We start from the raw sequence: 8,995 nt of genomic DNA, 5'->3' as shown, positions 1-8,995 counted from the left end.
TATTCAAGTGATTACACACTAATGAAAACATACCTGTGAATATTACATTCTTTAAAATCTGACACAATGGACCTTTAAATCGAGGTAACAGCAGTCCTCCAAGTCTAAAAACCACAGCTTTAAACTAACAAAGCACCACAACATGACCAAACATTCAACACCACATGAAACCAAATAATAACAAACAGTGCTCCCTTATCAGCTGGCTGCTAAACACACAAAATAACCAGCATGTACAGACATTAGGCAGACACACTTTTGTGCAATGCGGACACAGATACAATTCAAAAAGGCATATTACACCAAAGGATTCAGTCTATGCAGATGATAAAAGGCCACTGCTGTACCAACTTTGCCCCCCCCCCTCCACTCCCAAATAAAACAGGACCCACATCAGAGACGGTGAGGCGGAGTGAGTGTGCGGTTGTGGCCGTGTTTCCTTCGGGGGCGTGTGTGTTGGAGTACAGACTCCGCCCTCCGGAGCGCAGCAGGCTGCTGGATGAGCCGCTCAGCTTTCAGTGACTTCAGGAAAACTGTTTGCATACCAATCTCCCCTCAGCACTGCACGCTTGTCCAATTTTGGGACCGCAGATCTCGGAGCGGTGGATTTTAATAGCTGGACGCTGCTTGGGGGCAAAATCACCTCCGTGGACAACCCCCGACTGATCTGCGTGTTTTTGTTTTATTTGAATACTTACCTCCAGCAGTCCCGGGGCTTCTCAGAATCGGCTGTTCAGTGGCATTTTCGCAGGGAAACAGCTTGTCACAGACTGAGGTTTCGGCACTGAGCTGCGCTTTGAGGTAAGAAAACGTGTGGCTGCTCTACAAAAGTGTCTCCAACTTAAATGTGTGTGTGTTTGAAATGAAAAGCTAGATGATTTACATGTGTTGAATCCCCTCGCTTGTTTTCGTGGCTGCTTGTTGAATGGGCTCCTTATTTACAACAGTGTGTCCAATGGGCGATGTTATGCGCAGTGTTTGATTTCTGCTTACTTTGTTCTGCTGCAAGTTACATTTTCTCCTCAGATGAGCCGCAGGAAGCAAAAGCACATCTTGAAAGAGAGATTAAATGAAGGGAATATTGAATGCTAATTGTTTAAGTCGTTTATTCGGTTGTTACACCATGAAGACTTAACTTCAGGTCAGGTTTTTTTTTTTCCTTTTAGGAATAAAACAGACTGATGCACAAAGACACTTACTGTGCCCTGGATCTGTCTGTGAAATGTGGTTTAATATGCAGCCTACAGATAATAGTGGGTTATAGTATGAGAAACATGGCATCAGGGGAAATCCGGAGCGATGTGTGTCAGTCTCAAAGCTGGTATGCTTCCCACGGGGGCACAGCCAGAGGAGGCTGTCTGCAGAGATGTATGGGGTCACCAGATGGATGTCTCTGACGGCGCTACCTTTGCTGTAGGGCAGGAGTTCACTGTCAGTTTGCATTAATCACGGGGATACATCATCCAAAACCAGCTCATCCTTCTCTCTCTGTCCGATCTCCACCGGAGCGAACATGACACGTTCAAGAGCTCTGGAGAAGAAAAATAAAGGAAAACCCAATACAGAGTGTATTACAAAAAGCACTGAGGGTGTGCCTTTTAAGTGAATTCAGGGGCATTTCATCATTGGTTCACCCCCTAAAAAGTTTGGACACAGCAGCAGCTGCAAAAAGTGCAGTTTCAGAGTAAAAAGTTTCTTCTCATACAGACAAAACAGCTGGAAATCAGGTTATAATCATATTCCGCCCGGGGGGATTGACTCCAAGGGACTTATTAACACTCACCATTGTCCAGGTGAGTGTGCTATGCTGGGTTTTCTCGCCTCTAGTTAAAGTCACAACCACTCACTCCCCATCTCCCTGAGGCTGGTACAGAGTGTGAGGATGGAGGAGAATAGCATCATATCACACCCCAGCAGCTTGGACAGACTGACAAATCAGCATATGTCATGATTAATGAGCTGGGCTATACTGCTGCATCATGTAAAGATTTCTCCCTTTTCCCTTTTTTCCCTCTCCCAACCCTAAATGATTGGGAGTTAAGAATTTGTAGGGAGAAGAGCACACAAACTGGGAACAGAGGCATGCTTGTTCACTGTGTTGTGGGTGAACATTTGCCTTTTCAAAAAAAAAAAAGAAACAGTAGTATTGATGCTTTTAGAGCAGCTGCCAACACGGATGACTAAACTTCGCCTGAAGCCTTTCTCTCCTCAGCTTGATTCACATGAGTGTTGGGAAATAGTTGTGTTGCTCAGACACACAAGCAATGTCTGCAGGATGTAAGTACAAATGCAAACAACAGGGTTTGTAAACCTACAGTGTAATTTACTCGGGGAATAAAGGTTAGCAGCAACAATGCGGAGGATAGCAATTAGGAGGGAGCATGTTTGAGTGGATTCAAATCTCCTCCGAGCCAAGCTGGTATTTATTCCGCCTACAGACACAGAACACCTGGTGTGAGACTTGCCACTGGTGATCAGTGCACTCATTTTAATAGTGCCTCTGATAATGTGTTGCTCTTAATCACACATTCACAGTGCCAGCGATGAAACGATCAGCAAAAACAAATGAATAGGACAGGAAGTGTGAGATAGAGACAATGTGTGTATGTGAGGAGGGTGGGAGTGGGGGGTTCACTGCTCCTTTGCCACACAGTCCCTTGGCAGAGATAGGACAGTGAGAATTGCAGTGTATGGCAGCTCCTGCTGAGAGGGACGGGGTGACTGACATGATGCCGCCTGGCCTGGCAGAGCACCCCTCATTAAAGGCTTGAAATTAATCAATCTGCAATTCCACATGGTTGGGTGCCTCCGATTTCTCTCTCTCCACTCCTTTCCCACTCACACTTTCACTCTTTCCTTGATATCGACTGATGTGCTTGCAAATGAGGCTGCTGCCTTTTTGGCCAGTCATTTGATCACTGGCCCTAATCTCACATCCCCTGATTCATCTCGCCTGACCACAACCTCCTTCCACCTCCTCTGTCTGTCTCCCTCTGTATCATCTCATCTATTATTCTTTTTTCCTCTTGTCCCCATCCTTTCTCATCTTCTCCTTCTCCATTCATTCCCCCCTTATGCAGCCTGCGAAGCACGCCTGTATCCATATCGATGGGTTCAGAGCAGCAAGGCAGAGGGAAAATGAGGCTGGGTCATCACTCTACACTCGCTTCCCCCTGTATCAGCCCCGCTATGGCAGCAGCGGTCCGTAGAGAGCCCGGAACTAAATGGAGTATCTATTGGCTCAATGAGAAAATTGCTTTTTTCGATTGCTAGAGGACCCTTCATTTAATGTGTGTGATGCAGAGGCCTCAGCCAGTAATGGGTTCAGCATCTTTGTTGTCAGGAGACATGAGAAAATGAAATTTGCTTTTCAGCTGGCAGAAATAATTTACTCTCGCAAAAAGGTGTATTTTTCATCAGCTGTTTAAAAGCCATGAAGGTGTGTGTTATTATATACTGTATGTCTGCACTGTGTTTTGTGAGCGCTGAATGTCTTAACCCTGTGGTTTTGATTTTGTCTGTTTAAGGCAGTTTTAGCTTAACGTCATGTAATATTTAAACTCTGTTGTAATAAAGCAGCCTGGTTTTTAGTTGTTTGTTCAGGGGTTGGGTTGTAGCTACAATTTAGATTGAAACTTCACTTGGTCAGCTTGGGGTAAATCTGTTTCCTCGTACAAGTTTCTGATGCTGGTAGAGATTGTTGAGAGTGAAAACAACATGAAGCACTTTGAAGAAAGGCTTGGATATCTTTTCAGTGACAAACATCTAGAAAAGCCAATTCCACTGAAAAGCTTTAGCTCACCGTGATTGTTGCTCTCTGTCATCAAGGAACATAAACACTTTATTTTAACCCTTTTGTTTATCAGCAGAAACATATTAAATTGTTTATAACACATTAAAACATATTTATACATTCTAGGACATTCTTCAGATAAGATAAGATACACTTTATTGATCCCACACTGGGGAAAATCTCTATTAAGTGTTTATTAATCAGCAGTATTTTCAACTATTTTAACCTCCCCCTTTAAAAACGTATTTTTTTTTTTAAATCACAACTGTGTGATACTATATCAAGTACAGAAATCAACTCATAAAAAAAGAACATATATCTGTTTACAACTACATTACAGTGTGTTATAAACCATGTATTAATTGTGTATGTACTGGACGGCTTAAAATAAAGTATTACCTCTGATACTATAAATGAAAACTTGATCGTGATGATCACCATGAACCTAATGCTGCATAATCCAGTAATATTCACATACATTCTTTTGGCCCTTGCGTGTCTCTATATGGGCCAGGAAGTAGCATGACCTAATCACTGGGCAGCTGGCAGACCCAGAGTTCACCAAGAGCAGGAAACTAAGGGGCCTCTCTCTGCTGACACTTCCTTTTTATCAGGAGGAAGCAGGCCGGCTGTTTGTGCTCAACCCAAGAATTCTTTGTGCTTATCTTGCGTTCACCCTATTTCCCTCAATAATGGCTGTGCTGAGCAGGTAATGAGGTAAAAGGTATGTATTTGACAAGCTGGGCTCGGCAGATAGCAGGCTCTCCAACGGGCTCACGGGCTTGGTAGGCGCTTAGTTGAGGGTACACTCAGCCCCGTCTCAGGATGTTCAAATCACTTCATCTCAAAAATCCCCCCAGCCATCTTTCCTCTCCGCATAATGTTTTTCAGAACTAATAAAGCGTGTCACTCAGGTGTCCATTAAAGGCTGCTGGTGAGGACCCGCTGGTCATTACACAGAGCGAGGACACTCAGTAAATCCCTATACTTTTGCCGGAAGGTTTCTTCAACACCTCATGCTCTTTTCATCCCTCAGATGTAGTCAAAGCTCAGAGAGGGGCTTAGGCAGGCCGGGGAGGCTGGCACTGATAGGTATGTGACACAGGGCTAACGTGTGGGGAGATTACCTGCCTGGCTTTAGAGAGACTGGAGCACCACTTTGATCCACTGAATGATGCTGAGGTTTAAGCACATTTCTGCCTGAATACAACACTGCATTGTGCTCTGTGTGTGTAAAATGGAGGTATTTGTTTTTAGTTTGATGAACAACCAATTTGTTACTAAGTTCACTGGGTTGACTCGCATTGGGTTCAGTGTTGGCGCACTGGGCAGGAGGAAGCTGGGTGCTAATCAAATAGCACCAGGAAGGAAGAGCTCATTTCATGGATGTGATTGTTTTCCACACTGACTGACTAACACTGGAGCTTTTCACTATAGATGGTACTTTGCGTCAATTTGAACATTTTATAGATAAAGAACTGTTGTGAGACTCACTTGTTTCTTGCATAAATTGCTTGGTTCCTGTTAAGGATTTTGATAAAGACTCACTGTTCAGAGGAATCAGTTTTCAACACAACTGAGGGATTGTACATCCATGTGTTTGTGGATCACTGCAGAAGAAGAAGATGTGTGTTGAATAAAGAAAATCCCTTGTCTGTACATCCTGTGAATCATTTTAGGGCTGGAACATGCTTCTCCATGCAAATGGAAGCAAACTTGCACAGGTGTCATTCAGAGATGCTGTTTTCTTTTGTACTTTTTTTTTGGGCACAATGTTAAAATGTCCGCCTCTGTTTCAAATACACTTTGCTGTTTGGGTAGTTTTTCAAGCCAAAAAAAAGAAACGATCACTAGTTGTCACTATTTTCCAACATTTTATAGACCCAAAAAATTTATTGATTAACCTATAAAGTAATAATCAGATTCAGCAATAATTAAATAATAATGAATAATGTTGTTAGTTGCAGGCCTCTGCAAAGGTCAGTGATTCAGTTACCCATAAAACCCTTTTCTGTTTAGATCTGCAGAGACCTTTCCTTGTACTGTACTTTTGTAGTAGTAGTAGTAATATAGCATCAGTCTTCACTGATGAGGAGGCACACTACTGGGTCAAAACACCCATTGTAATTCAATTTGGGGTGCGTTTTTTTGGCTATTTTTCGGGGATGGTACTGCGAGCTGAACCCAGCTCAGATCTGTTTTTACAGCCTCACCCTGTGACTCATTGGTTCTAATGGTTCTCTCGTCTCCTGACTCAGGCATTTTTCTGATGAAATGGGACTCTCTCCCAGCTTCTGGTCTTTCTCTTTTTCTCTTGCCCCAGCCACAACTGTGTCCCAACTACCCTCTACTCCACCCCTCTTTCGTCTCTCTGTCTTTTCTATTCCCAGGTTCTCCTCCTCGAGTGCTCCTGCTCTTTCCATCCAAGTTTCTGGAAGAAGGGAATATACTGTAGCTTTACAAGAATGCCCTCATTAGTCATCTGGGCCTTTTTTTTTTTTAATGTGTCCTATTTTATTACATGTTCAGCTCTGCATTTTTATTTCCTCTGCCCAAAGGGGATCTGAGCCCCCTTTAAAGATCCTGTTTATATTTAATCACTGACGACGGGCTACACAGTATAATGTGATATGATAATTGTTGCTCACAAATACAAACACACTTACTCTCAGCACAAATTGATTTGGTAATTTAGAGTGCACAAATTATTGTAGGGATGGACAGTAGGTTGTTAATGATGACCCAGATAATTGGCCCATTAGCATTTTAAACAAATTAAATGCATGTCAGGTGTTGTAGCTGGATGTTAGCTCATTAGCTCACATTCTCCTGTTTAGATTGTGATTGGAAGTTGTGATATGAAGCCGAGATGATGCAGTTACATCAGATTTAGGGACACAGGGAGGGCTGTTGGTTGGTATATGTGACATAGTCTTGTTGGCTGTCTCGGCTTTTCCAGTGTGGCTGAATTATAGAGTACCTCCTAAGAGATTTATTTTGAGCGTGATTTGGGTTTGCATCCCAGTCTGCTAATAACACTTTGCCGTTCCAGTCAGTGATAACCGTACAAACCTCAAATACACAAACACAAATGTACATGAAGCTCTCCCACACACATCCCTGCAAGCCCGGGTGCTGCTCGAAGAACTGGAAACGGGGTTGTTGTATATTTACGGTATATGGATCTCATATCTGCAGGAATCTAGGGTAAATGTTTTGCATCCAACTTGTAAACATGGCACAGAAAAACCTTAGCTAAGCAGAGATTTCTTTATTTTGTGAATGTGAACTACTGTAAACTTCAGTAGACGGAACTGGGCTAATGCGATTCTCCTTCTCCCTTCTTGCAATCTGATTATGTGCATTTGTATTCAAATATCATGCCAATATGAGAGTAAGTACCTTTTAAAGAGCCCCAGCATTTTTCTTTCTGCTAGGCTGGCTGCTTTTTGCTGCCTTTGAAGCCCACACACCTTGTCCACAACGGTGCTCCCTGCTGCTGCTGTGGAATAACAGTCCCTCCCACAGGGCGAGAATCACTACAAGTCTATCAGACATATGGGCTCCTTGTCAGCCTCCGCAGCATCAGGGGGACAGATCAGTGTTTGATTTTAAAAAATCCACAGCGGGTTCCCAACTTCTACCTGGGGAAACTTGGGGGAAGGGCCGGCTAATGATGCCTCTCCTGCTAGGATCCAAAGCCTAGAGATAGATGAGATAGATGCTTGTGTTTTACTTCAGCTTGTTAAAGAACAGGAAGTGAAAATCTTTAGAGCTTATAAACTAGTAGCAGCGTACAGTATGTGAGGGCCATCTGTCTGTTTGCATTTAGAGCTTCTCTTGTGGTTTGTAATAAAGTTATCTCACCTGAGGTTAAGGCAAATAAAGTCCTCTTGCGTTAGAGTGTGATACAGGTGTGCTCTCTTTGCAGGATTTCCTGCTAGTGTTTCTTCAGTGTCCTTCGGTTTATTGCCCACAATCACACCGTTAGACCACATGTGGTTAAAAAGTGAAGCGCAAAGGTTTGCTGAACTGACAGTGTAGCCCTAAAGCCAGTTTAGGTCATTCAAGCGACACAGCATCCCCCACCGATCCAGAGCGGTTTGCGCGAAGACTGCAGTGATGGTTCCTGGACAACTTCCCTGCATGTGATGAATTTTCTTGACTGAACAGCTGCATGTGTGACTGAATAATAGCCTTTTAACAGCAGTTCAAATGTACATGTTGTAGACAGTTATTTTTACTCCTCAAAAGGGGAAAACAATTCGACAGCAAAGACTAAGCGCTTCACAGCCTCATGATTTTTTGATGGTGCTTTATGAAATTTTCAGCCCACCGCCACTTTAAAAGTGCGCTCCTTGAGACAGCATTCACGGGTCGCTGCACTAAAACACGGCCTCTGTCCTTTGGGCAAACAGTCGGTCAATGCCAGACGATGTGTTACGGCCACAAGCAGGCCACGCAACCATTACTGTGGAGGGAATGTGCTGCACTCTATATGCTCAGTGGATCGACTTAAGCAAGGAATGCTTAAGAAGCTGTGGTTTTCTAAGAAGAAAAGAGCAAAAATAGATATGAGGTGCTATTTTCTTCACAGTAAAATGTCTTAACTAATAGTTAAACACAGGGGGTAAACACATTCAAACCATGAAGCGTAATTCCTTTTTTCCCTAATCCTTACCTCGCTCCATCTTTTTTCTTTGAAGCTTTGGGGAAAAGAGAATCCACTGCATAGGAAAGCTAGCCACTCTATAACCATTTGAGGTATATTAAAGGAGTTTGATATTTTCATGAAATTGTATTTCAGTCCTAACGTCCCTGACAGTATGATCCAGGGATCACCTTCACATGTGTTTGTCAGAGATAGCACAGGCACGGCAGGTGTCTCCAGTATGTGAAATTAAATTGGCTTCAGTGTTCATTGATTTAAGCGTTAAAAAAAAGAAGTACAGATGCTCTGTGGGGATTTTTTTTACAGTTGAACATCAGGTGATCTTGGATGGCTTCCCTCTGATTTGTCACCTGTCCCACGTCAGGACAGCGGGCCGGCAGTAAAGTTATCCAACCTAATCTTGACCACCTGGGTGTGACGCTCGGAGCTGTGAAGTGTTTGAGGAAAAAACAGACAGCTCAGGCATTTCTCCAAGAGTTTACACCCTGGAGTAACGGGCCCAGATCATGTTTCCCGATAACACTTGGCAG

General features: G+C 43.3%; 1 protein-coding gene across 1 annotated transcript in view; it reads left to right on the top strand.

Annotated features, from left to right (window-relative positions):
* The first annotated feature begins 478 nt into the window (after positions 1-478).
* The window catches only part of tspan18b (tetraspanin 18b), a 31,942-nt gene continuing 23,425 nt past the window's right edge, over positions 479-8,995 (top strand). The window contains exon 1 of the mRNA XM_051382453.1: positions 479-801. The gene's annotated coding sequence lies outside the window, so the exon portion shown is untranslated. The remainder of the gene's footprint in view (positions 802-8,995) is intronic.

Source organism: Dicentrarchus labrax, unplaced genomic scaffold (genome assembly GCF_905237075.1).
Source record: "Dicentrarchus labrax unplaced genomic scaffold, dlabrax2021, whole genome shotgun sequence".
Classification (NCBI taxonomy): Eukaryota; Metazoa; Chordata; class Actinopteri; family Moronidae; genus Dicentrarchus; species Dicentrarchus labrax.
This window is presented reverse-complemented; position numbering and strand designations above follow the sequence as displayed.